Source organism: Cryptomeria japonica, unplaced genomic scaffold (assembly GCF_030272615.1).
Source record: "Cryptomeria japonica unplaced genomic scaffold, Sugi_1.0 HiC_scaffold_24, whole genome shotgun sequence".
NCBI classification, from domain to species: domain Eukaryota; kingdom Viridiplantae; phylum Streptophyta; class Pinopsida; order Cupressales; family Cupressaceae; genus Cryptomeria; species Cryptomeria japonica.
This window is the reverse complement of record NW_026728846.1, coordinates 267,501-282,500: the sequence shown is the minus strand read 5'-3', so window position 1 is coordinate 282,500 and position 15,000 is coordinate 267,501. Positions and strand designations below refer to the sequence as shown.

The following is a 15,000-nucleotide window of genomic DNA, read 5'->3' as shown; positions in this document are numbered from 1 at the left end:
TGGCGCGCGCGAAGTTGGAAGTTGGGTTAATTGCCCGGGCGCGCACCTTCGCCAGGGTGGGCACCTTGGTGCGCACACCTTGGCTGGGCTGCGCACCAGGGCGGGCTCAAGATGGCACCAGCATTCCCTTTTTCTCACTATCTTTCAAAACGGAAATTTTAAAATCTCGTTTTTTTTTTGCCTTTTATGGAAATTAGTGAAGGCATCGCATCAAAGGTGCGCACCTCGCTGCCCACCTTGGTGTGCTCCGAGGTGCCCACCACGGTGCGCAACGCCGGTGCGAACCCGGGAGCGCCCCGATGTGTGCTCCAAGGTGCGGCGTGCACGAAGTCGGACCCCGGTTTGCCCCGGGTGCGCACCTCGCGTGCACCTTGGTGCGCACACCTTGGCTGGGTTGCGCGGCCTGGTGGGCACCATGGTGCGCACCAAGGAGCGCTCCGAAGTGTGCTCCAAGGTGCGGCGTGCACGAAGTCGGAGCCCGGTTTGCCCCGGGTACGCACCTCGCGTGCACCTTCGCCGGGGTGGGCACCTCGGCTGGGTTGCGCGCCCTGGTGCGCACCAAGGAGCGCTCCGAAGTGTGCTCCAAGGTGCGGCGTGCACGAAGTCGGAGCCCGGTTTGCCCCGGGTGCGCACCTTCGCCGCGGTGCGCACCATGGCGTGCACGAAGTCGGAGCCCGGTTTGCCCCGGGTGCGCACCTCGCGTGCACCTTCGGCGGGGTTGCGCGCCCTGGTGGGCACCATGGTGCGCACCAAGGAGCGCTCCGAAGTGTGCTCCAAGGTGCGGCGTGCACGAAGTCGGAGCCCGGTTTGCCCCGGGTGCGCACCTCGCGTGCACCTTCGGCGGGGTTGCGCGCCCTGGTGGGCACCATGGTGCGCACCAAGGAGCGCTCCGAAGTGTGCTCCAAGGTGCGGCGTGCACGAAGTCGGAGCCCGGTTTGCCCCGGGTGCGCACCTCGCGTGCACCTTCGCCGCGGTGGGCACCATGGCGTGCACGAAGTCGGAGCCCGGTTTGCCCCGGGTGCGCACCTCGCGTGCACCTTCGCCGGGGTGGGCACCTCGGCTGGGTTGCGCGCCCTGGTGCGCACCAAGGAGCGCTCCGAAGTGTGCTCCAAGGTGCGGCGTGCACGAAGTCGGAGCCCGGTTTGCCCCGGGTGCGCACCTCGCGTGCACCTTCGCCAGGGTGGGCACCTCGGTGCGCACACCTTCTCAATGTTTTCTTGCCTTTTCTGGAAATTGGTGAAGGCAGCGCATCAAAGGTGCGCACCTCGGTGTGCTCCGAGGTGCGAACCCGAGAGCGCTCCGAGGTGCCCACGAAGTCGAAAGTCGGGTTAATTGCATTGTTTTCCCCGGGTGCGCTCCGAGGTGCGCAACATCGGCGCGCACCAAGGAGGGCTCCGAAGTGTGCTCCAAGGTGCGCACGATGGCGTGCACCTCTGGTGCGCACGATTCGGAGCTCGGTTTGACCGGGGTGCGCACACCTTGGCTGGGTTGCGCACCTTTTGTGCGCTCCAAGGTGCGCACGAAGTCGGAGCTCGGTTTGCCCCGGGTGCGCACCTTCGCCAGGGTGCGCACCTTGATGCGCACGCCTTGGCTGGGCTGCGCACCTTGGTGGGCGCCATGGTGCGCACCTTTCGTGCGCTCCAAGGTGCGCACGAAGTCGGAGCTCGGTTTGCCCCGGGTGCGCACCTTGGTGGGCGCCATGGTGCACTCCGAGGTGCCCAAGATTGGTGCGCACCAAGGAGCGCTCCGAAGTGCGCTCCAAGGTGCGCGCGAAGTCGAAAGTTGGGTTAATTGTCCGGTTTGCCTCGGGTGCGCACCTTGCGTGCACCTTCGCCAGGGTGGGCGCCTTGGTGCGCACACCTTGGCTGGGCTGCGCACACCTTGGCACCCGCGTTTCCTTCATTTTAAATTTTTTTTTTTTACAATCTCTCAAGTGGGAAATTCTATAATCTCAACTTTTTTTGCCTTTTCAGGAAACTTTTGAATGGAGCGCATCATTGGTGCGCTCCGAAGTGTGCTCCAAAGCTCTCTCCAGCTGCGTGCACCTGCCCCGGCCGCGCACCCGGCCCCGCCCAGCTTCGCTCACCTGTCCCGGGCGTCTGGTGCGGAACCTTAGAGTAAGAAACATCACCGTGCACCTTGGCCAACGTGCGCGACTCGACCGAGCGCGCACTGGCCGAGGTGCACACCGATTTCACCTGGGTGCGCGCGCAGCACCTCGGGCGCACCGGGGTGCGCGCACAACGCCCGGGTTGCACCGTGGCCTGTGTGCTCGGGGTGCCTCGGGTGCGCGCTCGGTGTCGCCCCCGCGCGCGCGGTAGTGCGGGCAGCGCACCCCGGCCCGGCCCGGCCCCGACGAGAACGCAAACGGGCAAAAGGTTTATTCAAATAGCATTGCGACGCCCGGCGAAAAACTAAAAAAGGGTGCAACACCGGGACTTCCCGGGAGGTCACCCATCCCAGTACTACTCCGGCCCAAGCGCGCTTAACTGCGGAGTTCTGATGGGATCCGGTGCACTAATGCTGGTATGATCGCACCCGTTATGAGCTTGTCGCAGTGTGTACTTAGCAAACCGCGACCCACGTGCGAATCCACCCCGGCCACCCACCCCCGTCGAGGTGCACACCCTCCCTCGCGAAGTGCGCCCCGTTCGCCAAGTGTGAGCCCTGCCCGGGTGCGCGCACCTTGCTAGGGCGTCGGGTGTGCACCCGGCCCGGCCTACGTGCGTGCACCTGGAGGGGGCGTCGTGTGCGTGCAGTGTCCCGTCTGCAACGCGGTGCCCACACACCACCTCGGGCGCAACGACCTGCGCTCACATGTGGGCCGAGTGCACCTTGGTGCATGTTCGGGGCGCCTCGGGTGCACGCTCGATCTTGCCCCGGTGCACCAAGGCGCTCGGTTTGCCCCGGGTGCGCACTTGGTGCAAGGTGGGCACCCAAAATAGGGATCAAGCACCAAAACACAAGTTTCGGGATGCAAAATGGGACCCAAGGACCACAAATGCGTTCCAAGACCCATGATGGGTCCACGAGAACAAAAATGTGTTCCGAGACTTAATAAACAAATATTGGGTTTTAGGAGAAGAAACATGCTCTGATGCCCAAAACGAGAATCGACCCCGAAAAGGCCACAGGCCAAAAGTGGGATGCGAGACAAAAAAAAATGGGACCCGAGGACCAAAATTGGGTTCCCAGGTCGAAGACAGGGCAACCGGACAAGAAACGACCTCTAAGGCTCGAAATGAGTCCCGACGACTAAAACTTGACAAGAAGCACCCATCAGGCACCCAACTCGACACCCATGGGATGCCGACCCACCCGGGCTTCCACCTAGCACACCTTGGCACCCACCCACCCTCGCACCCAACCTCGCACCCAACTTAGCACCTTTGAACCCACATTGGCACTCACCCTGACCCTGGCACCTTGGAACCCACATTGGCACTCACCTTGACCCTGGCACCCACCTTTGCACTCACCTTGGGACCCACCCTGGCTCCCACCTCGGCACCCACCCAGACACCCACCTTGGTTCCTTGGCACCCACCTTGGATCCTTGGCACCCACCCCGACACCCACCTTGGCACGCAACTTGGCTACTTGCCACCCACCTTGGCTCCTTGACGCCCACCCCGACAACCACCCCGTGACCTACCCTGGCTAGGGTTGGTGCACACCCACCCTGGTGCCCACCTTGGCACCCACCCTATGACCCACCTTGGCACGCACCTTAGTACCCACCCCGTTACCCACCCTAGGACCCACCCCGTGACCCACCTTGGCCAGGGTGGGTGCACCCACCCTGGTGCCCACCTTGGCACCCACCCATCCTAGCACCCAGCCTGTGACCGGGCTTGGAACCCAACCTTGCACCCGCACCCGTCTTGGCCAGTGTGGGTGCGCACCCATCCTGGCACCCACGTTGTGACACACCCTTTAACCCACGCACCCTAGCACCCACGTTGGCACCCACCTTGGAACCCAACCTAGCAACTTGGCACCCACCCCGTGACCCACCTTGGCATCCACCATAGCAGTCGCCGACTTGGCACCCACCTCGGCACCCACCTTGACACTTGTGGACCCACCTTGCCACTCACCCTAGCATCGACCCATCCTAGCACCCACCCTGGCACCTTTGCACCCTAGCACTCACCCATCCTAGCACCTAACCTGTGACCCACCTTGACACTCACCCTCGCACCCACCTTGGAACCCAACCTAGCACCCACCCACCCTGACACCAACCCTAGCACCTACCCACCCTTGCACCCACCCTGTGACCCATCTTGGCACCCACCCATCCTACCACTCAACCTATCACCCACCTTCTCACCCACCTTGGCATCCACCTTAGCACCCACCCACACTGGCACCTTGGCACCCACCTCGGGCAAGGTGGGTGCACACCCACCCTGGCACCCAATTTAGAACCCACCGAGCATGTTACCCACCTTGGCACCCACATTGCAGCCCACCCTAGTACCCACCCTATGACCCACATTGGCATCCACACCCTAGCACCCAGGCACCTCGACACCCGCCTTGACACCCACCCTAGCACTGAACCTGTGACCCACCTTGGAACTCACCCTAGAACCCACCCACCCTGTGAACCACCTTGGCATCCACCTTAGCACCCACCCACCTTGGCACCCACTCTAGCACTCACCCATCCTAACACCCAACTTGTTACCCACCTTGGCACCCGCCCTCGCGTCCACCTTGAAACCCACCCTAGCACCCACCCACGCAGGAGCCCACCTTGGCACCCAACCTAACACCCACGCATCCTGGCACCCAACTTGTGACCCACCTTGGAACCCACCCTAGTACCCACCTTTGAACCCACTATATCACCAACCCACCTTGGCACCCACCCTATGACCCTCTTTGGAATCCACCCTAGCACGCACCCACCCTGGCACCCACCATGGAGCGCACCCTAGCACCCACCCACCTCGGCACGCACCTCAACACCCACCTTGGTGTGCGCACTGCGCCAACCTCTCAAAGACCCTATGTGGTGCGCTCCAAAGTGTACACCTTTGGTGCGCTCCAAGGTGCGCACCTTTGGTGCACACCGAGGTGCACACCAAAGTGTGCACCGAGGTGAGCACCAAAGTGCACTCCAGGGTGCACACCAAGGCGTGCACCTTTGGTGCGGTCAATGCAAACGAATTCGGAAGTTGGGGTCGATGTCCTAATCGCTGCTGCAGACTACACGTATGAGAATCGGACAAATAGCTTTATATAGGGGAGGTGTTGCGTTTGATGGGTCGACTCCCCTGGTTGTGTGCACTGCACCAACTTCAAAGACCCTGTCTTGTTTAAGAAGTCAAAAGTTGGGGTGGATGTCCTAATCATTGCTGCAGTCTACGCATGTATGAGAATCAGACAAATAGCTTATATAGGGGAGGTGTTGCATTCGGTGGGTTGACTCCCCTGGTTGTGCGCACTGCGCCAACCTCAAAGACCCCGCATAGCAGAAGAAGTCGGAAGTCGGATTTTGGTGAGCACCAAGGCGTGCACCTTTGGTGCGGTCAACGCAGACGAATTCAGAAGTTGGGGTGGATGTCCTAATCGTTGTTGCAGGCTACACATGTATGAGAATCAGACAAATAGCTTATATAGGGGAGGTGTTGGGTTTGATGGGTCAACTCCCTTGGTTGTGCGCATTACGCCAACCTCAAAGACCTTGTTTTCGTTAAGAAGTCAAAAGTTGGGGTCAATGTCCTAATGGCTCCTGCAGGCTACACATGTATGAGAATCGGACAAATAGCTTATATAGGGGAGGTGTTGGGTTTGATGGGTCGACTCCCCTGGTTGTGCGCATTACGTCAACCTCAAAGACCTTGTTTTCGTTAAGAAGTCAAAAGTTGGGGTCGATGTCCTAATTGCTCCTGTAGACTACACATGTATGAGAATCAGACAAATAGCTTATATAGGGGAGGTGTTGGGTTTGATGGGTTGACTCCCCTAGTTGTTCGCATTACACCAACCTCAAAGACCTTGTTTTCGTTTAGAAGCCGAAAGTTGGGGTCGATGTCCTAATTGCTCCTGCAGGCTACGCATGTATGAGAATCAGACAAATAGCTTATATAGGGGAGGTGTTGGGTTTGATGGGTCGACTCCCCTGGTTGTGCGCATTGCGCCAACCTCAAAGACCCTGCATTGCGGATGAAGTCGAAAGTCAGAGTTTGGTGTGCTACAAGGTGTGGTCGAAGGTGCTCACCTAGGTGTGCACCTTTGGAGCACAGGAAAAGTGCCCTCCAAAAGTGCGCACCTTTGGAGTGCACAAAAGTGCCCTCCAAAAGTGCGCACCTTTGGAGCGCAGAAAAGTGCCCTCCAAAAAGTGCCCTCCAAAAGTGCGCACCTTTGGAGCGCAGAAAAGTGCCCTCCAAAAAGTGCCCTCCAAAAGTGCGCACCTTTGGAGCGCAGAAAAGTGCCCTCCAAAAAGTGCCCTCCAAAAGTGCGCACCTTTGGAGCGCAGAAAAGTGCCCTCCAAAAAGTGCCCTCCAAAAGTGCGCACCTTTGGAGCGCAGAAAAGTGCCCTCCAAAAAGTGCCCTCCAAAAGTGCGCACCTTTGGAGCGCAGAAAAGTGCCCTCCAAAAAGTGCCCTCCAAAAGTGCGCACCTTTGGAGCGCAGAAAAGTGCCCTCCAAAAAGTGCCCTCCAAAAGTGCGCACCTTTGGAGCGCAGAAAAGTGCCCTCCAAAAAGTGCCCTCCAAAAGTGCGCACCTTTGGAGCGCAGAAAAGTGCCCTCCAAAAAGTGCCCTCCAAAAGTGCGCACCTTTGGAGCGCAGAAAAGTGCCCTCCAAAAAGTGCCCTCCAAAAGTGCGCACCTTTGGAGCGCAGAAAAGTGCCCTCCAAAAGTGCGCACCTTTGGAGCGCACAAAAGTGCCCTCCAAAAGTGCGCACTTTTGGTGCGCACCAAGGCGCTGGTTCGGTCGTTGCAGGCGAGTTCGGAAGTTGGGGTCGATGTCCTGAGCGGAGGTGCAAACTACACAGGTGTCGGAATCGGACAAATAGCTTATATAGGGGAGGTGTATGCTTCGATGGGTCGACTCCCCAGGTTGAGCGCACCGCGCCAACCTCAAAGACCCTACGGTATGGATGAAGTCGGAAGTTGGGTCCGATGACCGATTCGATTAGTAGGTATGCTCATGAGGTCGGAATTTGGGTCCGATGACCTGCCATGTGCAGGAAGGCGAATGTTGACACTGTGCGTTGCAAGGTGCACACCAAGGCGCTGGTGCGGTCTTTTTAGTCGAGTTCGGAAGTTGGGGTCGATGTCCTGATCGGAGGTGCAAGCTACACAGGTGTGGGAATCGGACAAATAGCTTATATAGGGGAGGTGTATGCTTCGTTGGGTCGACTCCCCGGGTTGAGCGCACCGCGCCAACCTCAAAGACCCTACGGTATGGATGAAGTCGGAAGTTGGGTCCGATGACCGATTCGATATGTAGGCATACTCGCGAGGTCGGAATTTGGGTCCGATGACCTGCCACGTGCAGGAAGGCGAATGTTGGCACTGTGCGTTGCAAGGTGCGCACCAAGGCGCTGGTTCGGTCGTTGGAGGCGAGTTCGGAAGTTGGGGTCGATGTCTTGATCGGAGGTGCAAACTACACAGGTGTGGGAATCGGACAAATAGCTTATATAGGGGAGGTGTATGCTTCGTTGGGTCGACTCCCCGGGTTGAGCGCACCGCGCCAACCTCAAAGACCCTACGGTATGGATGAAGTCGGAAGTTGGGTCCGATGACCAATTCGATATGTAGGCATACTCGCGAGGTCGGAATTTGGGTCCGATGACCTGCCATGTGCAGGAAGGCGAATGTTGGGACTGTGCGTCGCAAGGTGCGCACCAAGGCGCTGGTGCCGTCGTTGCAGTCGAGTTCGGAAGTTGGGGTCGATGTCCTGGTCAGAGGTGCAAACTACACAGGTGTGGGAATCGGACAAATAGCTTATATAGGGGAGGTGTATGCTTCGATGGGTCGACTCCCTGGGTTGAGCGCACCGCGCCAACCTCAAAGACCCTACAGTATGGATGAAGTCGGAAGTTGGGTCCGATGACCGATTCGATACGTAGGCATATTGGCGAGGTCTGAATTTGTGTCCGATGACCTGCCATGCGCAGGAAGGCGGAATTTGGGTCCGATGACCGAGTTGATGGCGTGCCATGCGCAGAAAGGCGGAATTTGGGTCCGATGACCGAGTTGATGTTGATGGCCCGCCATGCACAGGAAGGCGGAATTTGGGTCCGATGACCGATTTGAAGGCGTGCCATACGCAAAAAGGCGGAGTTTGGGTCCGATGACCGAGTTGATATTGATGGCCCGCCATGCGCAGGAAGGCGGAATTTGGGTCCGATGACCTGACATACGCATGGAGTCCGACTCGGGGGCCGATGTTCGATTCGATGACTTGCATTGTGGGTAAAGTCGGAAGTTGTGGTCTTTGACCCGATTCGATGACCAGACTTCGGCTGCTTGAGAATCAGACAAATAACTTATATAGGGGAGGTAGTGTTCTCGAGCATCCTCCCCCCGTGCCCGTTTATGTCGATTGATGCTGGTGCTCGACTGGTTGGAGCGCTCGGATGCAAAAATCTTGCACCAGGATTTATCGATTGTGATGGACACGGCAAGTCTCCTGATTGCTATGCAGGAGCTCATCGTGAATCTCTATGCGGCCTTGGTATGGACTCGACCTGCGGAATGGTTCGGCAATGGTAGTCGCTCCAACACGTCCTTGCAATGGCCACAGAGGTGATTCGACTAGAGCTCCAGTCTAGCTTTTGGGTTGCTTGGCGGACTGGTATAGCCGCGATCGAGTTCCGGCCATGAACGTTTTAGATAGCTCTTGGGCTTTCTGGGACGGAAGTCGGAAGTTTGGGCTGTTGTCCGATTTGATGACCATTCTTCGGATGTGTGAGAATCGGACAAATAACTTATATAGGGGACTGTGTTGTCTCACGCAGCCCCCTCCGTGCCCCTCTATCTCGACCGATGTTGGTGCTTGAAAGGGTTGGGATCGCTCGGATTTATAAACGTGCACCACCATTTGTCGAGTGTGAGGGACGCGGCAGGTCTCCTAAATGCTATGCGGGCGCTCTCTGAGAATCTCTATCCGGCCTCGACACAGACTAGTCTTGCTGAATGGTTTGGCACTGGTAGTCGATCCAACACGTCGTTGTTGTGGCCGCCTAGGCGATTCGATTCGAGCCCCCGTCTAGCTTTTGGGTTGCTTGGCGGATTTTGCCCTATCCGCAAGTGAGCTCGGTCCCTAAACGTTCGAGAAACCCGATTGCTATGCGCCGACTCTCTTTCTTGCGAGCCTCCATCTAGCTTTTGGGTCTCTACGGAACGGAAGTCGGAATCTGGGACCGTTGTTTGATTCGACGAGGCAGACTACGGTTGTGCGAGAATCGGACAAATAACTTATATAGGGGAGGTGTTGACTGGAGCATTCTCCCCCGTGCCCCTCTAACTCGACCAATGCTGGCGCTCGAACGGTGGTAGCGCTCGGATTTTCATTGAGCGCCAGCATTGGTCGATTTAGAGGGGCATGCGAGATTCCCGAATGCTATGCGAGGGCTCTAACGGAAATGTCTATTGGTTTCGGTATGGATGCAATTGCGAGTGGTTCGGCAAAGGTAGTCGTTCCGATGCGTCCATGTCGTGGCCAAATCGATAATTCGATTTGAGCCCTCGTATAGCATTTGGGTCTCTCGATGTGATTCCGCATTCCAGTCCCTTTGGGCACTGCTTGAGCCGCATCCCAGGGGGTTCCCTTCCCAATAATCTGCCTCGCAACCCGATTGCTATGCGGTGAGGCTCCTCGGCCGCCTCGGAACTATCTGTGTATCAGACGCATCGCGGGATAAGGGGTTGGCAACGGTAGTCGCCCCAAGCGCGTCCGATGCTTGGACCATTCCGAGGCGGCCCTGAAGCCTCTTCCGTCTAGCCGTTGGGTCCTTCTCGCCGCATCCCTCGCCTCGCACCCCGATTGCTATGCGGTGAGGCTCCTCGGCCGCCTCGGAACTATCTGTGTATCGGACGCGTCGCGGGATAAGGGGTTGTCACTGGTAGTCGCCCCAAGCGCGTCCGATGCTTGGACCATTCCGAGGCGGCCCTGAAGCCTCTTCCGTCTAGCCGTTGGGTCCTTCTCGCCGCATCCCTCGCCTCGCACCCCGATTGCTATGCGGTGAGGCTCCTCGGCCGCCTCGGAACTATCTGTGTATCGGACGCGTCGCGGGATAAGGGGTTGTCATTGGTAGTCGCCCCAAGCGCGTCCGATGCTTGGACCATTCCGAGGCGGCCCTGAAGCCTCTTCCGTCTAGCCGTTGGGTCCTTCTCGCCGCATCCCTCGCCTCGCACCCCGATTGCTATGCGGTGAGGCTCCTCGGCCGCCTCGGAACTATCTGTGTATCGGACGCGTCGCGGGATAAGGGGTTGTCACTGGTAGTCGCCCCAAGCGCGTCCGATGCTTGGACCATTCCGAGGCGGCCCTGAAGCCTCTTCCGTCTAGCCGTTGGGTCCTTCTCGCCGCATCCCTCGCCTCGCACCCCGATTGCTATGCGGTGAGGCTCCTCGGCCGCCTCGGAACTATCTGTGTATCGGACGCGTCGCGGGATAAGGGGTTGTCACTGGTAGTCGCCCCAAGCGCGTTCGATGCTTGGACCATTCCGAGGCGGCCCTGAAGCCTCTTCCGTCTAGCCGTTGGGTCCTTCTCGCCGCATCCCTCGCCTCGCACCCCGATTGCTATGCGGTGAGGCTCCTCGGCCGCCTTGGAACTATCTGTGTATCGGACGCGTCGCGGGATAAGGGGTTGTCACTGGTAGTCGCCCCAAGCGCGTCCGATGCTTGGACCATTCCGAGGCGGACCCGAAGCCTCTTCCGTCTAGCCGTTGGGTCCTTCTCGCCGCATCCTTCGCCTCGCACCCCGATTGCTATGCGGTGAGGCTCCTCGGCCGCCTCGGAACTATCTGTGTATCGGACGCGTCGCGGGATAAGGGGTTGTCACTGGTAGTCGCCCCAAGCGCGTCCGATGCTTGGACCATTCCGAGGCGGACCCGAAGCCTCTTCCGTCTAGCCGTTGGGTCCTTCTCGCCGCATCCCTCGCCTCGCACCCCGATTGCTATGCGGTGAGGCTCCTCGGCCGCCTTGGAACTATCTGTGTATCGGACGCGTCGCGGGATAAGGGGTTGTCACTGGTAGTCGCCCCAAGCGCGTCCGATGCTTGGACCATTCCGAGGCGGACCCGAAGCCTCTTCCGTCTAGCCGTTGGGTCCTTCTCGCCGCATCCCTCGCCTCGCACCCCGATTGCTATGCGGTGAGGCTCCTCGGCCGCCTTGGAACTATCTGTGTATCGGACGCGTCGCGGGATAAGGGGTTGTCACTGGTAGTCGCCCCAAGCGCGTCCGATGCTTGGACCATTCCGAGGCGGACCCGAAGCCTCTTCCGTCTAGCCGTTGGGTCCTTCTCGCCGCATCCCTCGCCTCGCACCCCGATTGCTATGCGGTGAGGCTCCTCGGCCGCCTTGGAACTATCTGTGTATCGGACGCGTCGCGGGATAAGGGGTTGTCACTGGTAGTCGCCCCAAGCGCGTCCGATGCTTGGACCATTCCGAGGCGGCCCCGAAGCCTCTTCCGTGTAGCCGTTGGGTCCTTCTCGCCGCATCCCGCGCCTCGCACCCCGATTGCTATGCGGTGAGGCTCCTCGGCCGCCTTGGAACTATCTGTGTATCGGACGCGTCGCGGGATAAGGGGTTGTCACTGGTAGTCGCCCCAAGCGCGTCCGATGCTTGGACCATTCCGAGGCGGCCCCGAAGCCTCTTCCGTGTAGCCGTTGGGTCCTTCTCGCCGCATCCCTCGCCTCGCACCCCGATTGCTATGCGGTGAGGCTCCTCGGCCGCCTTGGAACTATCTGTGTATCGGACGCGTCGCGGGATAAGGGGTTGTCACTGGTAGTCGCCCCAAGCGCGTCCGATGCTTGGACCATTCCGAGGCGGACCTGAAGCCTCTTCCCTCTAGCCGTTGGGGCTTTCTCGCCGCATCCCTCGCCTCGCACCCTGATTGCTATGCTGTGAGGCTCCTCGGCCGCCTTGGAACTATCTGTGTATCGGACGCATCGCGGGATAAGGGGTTGGCAGTGGTAGTCGCCCCAAGCGCATCCGATGCTTGGACCATTCCGAGGCGGCCCTGCAGCCTCTTCCGTCTAGCCGTTGGGGCCATCTCGCCGCATCCCCCACCTCGCACCACGATTGCTATGCGGTGAGGCTCCTTGGCCGCCTCGGAACTATCTGTGTATCGGACGCATCGCGGGATAAGGGGTTGTCACTGGTAGTCGCCCCAAGCGCGTCCGATGCTTGGACTATTCCGAGGCGGCCCTGCAGCCTCTTCCGTCTAGCCGTTGGGGCCATCTCGCTGCATCCCCCACCTCCTCGGCCGCCTCGGAACTATCTGTGTATCGGACGCATCGCGGGATAAGGGGTTGGCAGTGGTAGTCGCCCCAAGCGCGTCCGATGCTTGGACTATTCCGAGGCAGCCCTGCAGCCTCTTCCGTCTAGCCTTTGGGGCCATCTCGCCGCATCCCTCGCCTCGCACCCCGATTGCTATGCGGTGAGGCTCCTCGGCCGCCTGGGAACTATCTTCGTATCGGACGCATCGCGGGATAAGGGGTTGTCACTGGTAGTCGCCCCAAGCGCGTCCGATGCTTGGACTATTCCGAGGCGGCCCTGTGGCCTCTTCCGTCTAGCCATTGGGGCCATCTCGCCGCATCCCCCACCTCGCACCCCGATTGCTATGCGGTGAGGCTCTTCGGCCGCCTTGGAACTATCTTCGTATCGGACGCATCGCGGGATAAGGGGTTGTCACTGGTAGTGGCCCCAAGCGCGTCCGATGCTTGGACTATTCCGAGGCGGCCCTGCAGCCTCTTCCGTCTAGCCGTTGGGGCCATCTCGCCGCATCCCCCACCTCGCACCCCGATTGCTATGCGGTGAGGCTCCTCGGCCGCCTTGGAACTATCTTCGTATCGGACGCATCGCGGGATAAGGGGTTGTCACTGGTAGTCGCCCCAAGCGCGTCCGATGCTTGGACTATTCCGACGCGGCCCTGTGGCCTCTTCCGTCTAGCCGTTGGGGCCATCTCGCCGCATCCCCCACCTCGCACCCCGATTGCTATGCGGTGAGGCTCCTCGGCCGCCTTGGAACCATCTTCGTATCGGACGCATCGCGGGATAGGGGGCTGTCACTGGTAGTCGCCCCAAGCGTGTCCGATGCTTGGACCATTCCTAGGCGGCCCTGAAGCCTCTTCCGTCTAGCCGTTGGGGCCTTCCCGCCCCATCCCTCGCCTCGCACCCCCGATTGCTATGCGGTGAGGCTCCTCGGCCGCCTTGGAACCATCTGTGTATCGGACGCATCGCGGGATAAGGGGTTGGCACTGGCAGTCGCCCCAAGCGCGTCCGATGCTTGGACCATTCCGAGGTGGCCCTGAAGCCTCTTCCGTCTAGCCGTTGGGGCCTTCCCGCCCCATCCCTCGCCTCGCACCCCGATTGATATGCGGTGAGGCTCCTCGGCCGCCTTGGAACTATCTGTGTATCGGACGCATCGCGGGATAAGGGGTTGGCACTGGTAGTCGTCCCAATCGCATCCGATGCTTGGACCATTCCGAGGCGGCCCTGCAGCCTCTTCCGTTTAGCCGTCGGGGCCTTCCCGCCGCATCCCTCGCCTCGCATCCCGATTCCTATGCGGTGAGTCTTCTCGGCCGCCGCGGAACTATACCTGTTATTGCTACTGCATCCTTCGGCTGGTAACCTCCTCTGCCGCCTTGGAACGTTCTCTTTGTCGGACGCGTCGCGGGATAAGGGGTTGGCACTGGTAGTCGCCCCAAGCGCGCCCGATGCATAGACCGCTCCGAGTCGACCTTGCTTTCAGCCTCTCACATGCATAGACCTCTCTGAGTCGACCCTGCAGCCTCTCACGTTTAGCCTTTGGAATCTCGCCTCACAACATGATTGCTATCCTTGATGCATCCCTTGCCTCGAGCCCTGATTGCTTTCTTGGCTGCATCCCTCCTCTCCTCACAGCCCGGTTGTCATCACTGCTTCATCCGTCGCTTCATGCATTCTGGCTGCTGGGCCCTTCCCACCGCACACCTCGATTGCTATCTCTTCTGCATCACACACCCTGATTGCTATCTCTGCTACATCCCTCGGCTCTCACTTCTGCATCCTTCGCCTCACACCTCGATTGCTATCAATGCTGCATCCGTAACCTCACACCCCGATTGCTATGCGGGGAGGCTCCTTGGCCGCCTTGGAAATTTCTGTGTGTCGGACGCACCGCGGGATAAGGGGTTGGCACTGGTAGTCGCCCCAAGTGCGCCCGATTCTTAGACCGCTTCGAGGTGACCTCGTAGCCTCTTTCGTCCAGGCTTCCTGCCTTCAACGCCCTTTTTACACCTCGATTGCTATGCGCGGGCTCGTTGGCGTCTATCACCTCTCTGCGAAGAGTGGCACGATGATTGTTGGGGTAAATCGTAGCAGTCCGATCTCTGGCCTTGGGCCATTGTGAGGGCTGATCGATTTCCTGTGCGCATCTCGTGTTCGCCCAGTAACAGACTCGACGACTTGTAATCGGTCTTGTTCCCGATTGTTCCTGGAGGTAGTCTTCGGAACTCTTGGATTTGACCTGTCACTCGAACTGTCCTCTTCCGAGGATGCTTGTGTGTGTGTGCTTGTGCCATTTCCTTGGCGGTATTAACGAGATATTAAAGAGCGGAGTGAGCGCCTCGCCCAGCTATGTTTGGGGCTCTCACTCCCTTACCCGGTGTGCGACCGCTTTGCACGTAGGTTGCGGAGCATCGCGACTCTTTCGATGTTTGGCGGTTGTCTTCCGGTGATGCGTTGGTCCCGAAGTGCACGTTACTAGCATTTCTGCCATTGTTCTCGATCTTTGGCACGTTCTTTCGTTGCAATTGGATATATATCTCCGTTTAT

General features: G+C 59.4%; 1 non-coding gene across 1 annotated transcript; it reads right to left on the bottom strand.

Moving 5' to 3' along the window:
- Nucleotides 1-2,421: 2,421 nt before the first annotated feature.
- Nucleotides 2,422-2,540, bottom strand: LOC131861353 (5S ribosomal RNA). Its single transcript, XR_009360428.1, has one exon. It is a non-coding gene; the product is annotated as a 5S ribosomal RNA (ribosomal RNA).
- Between the last annotated feature and the right edge of the window lie 12,460 nt (nucleotides 2,541-15,000).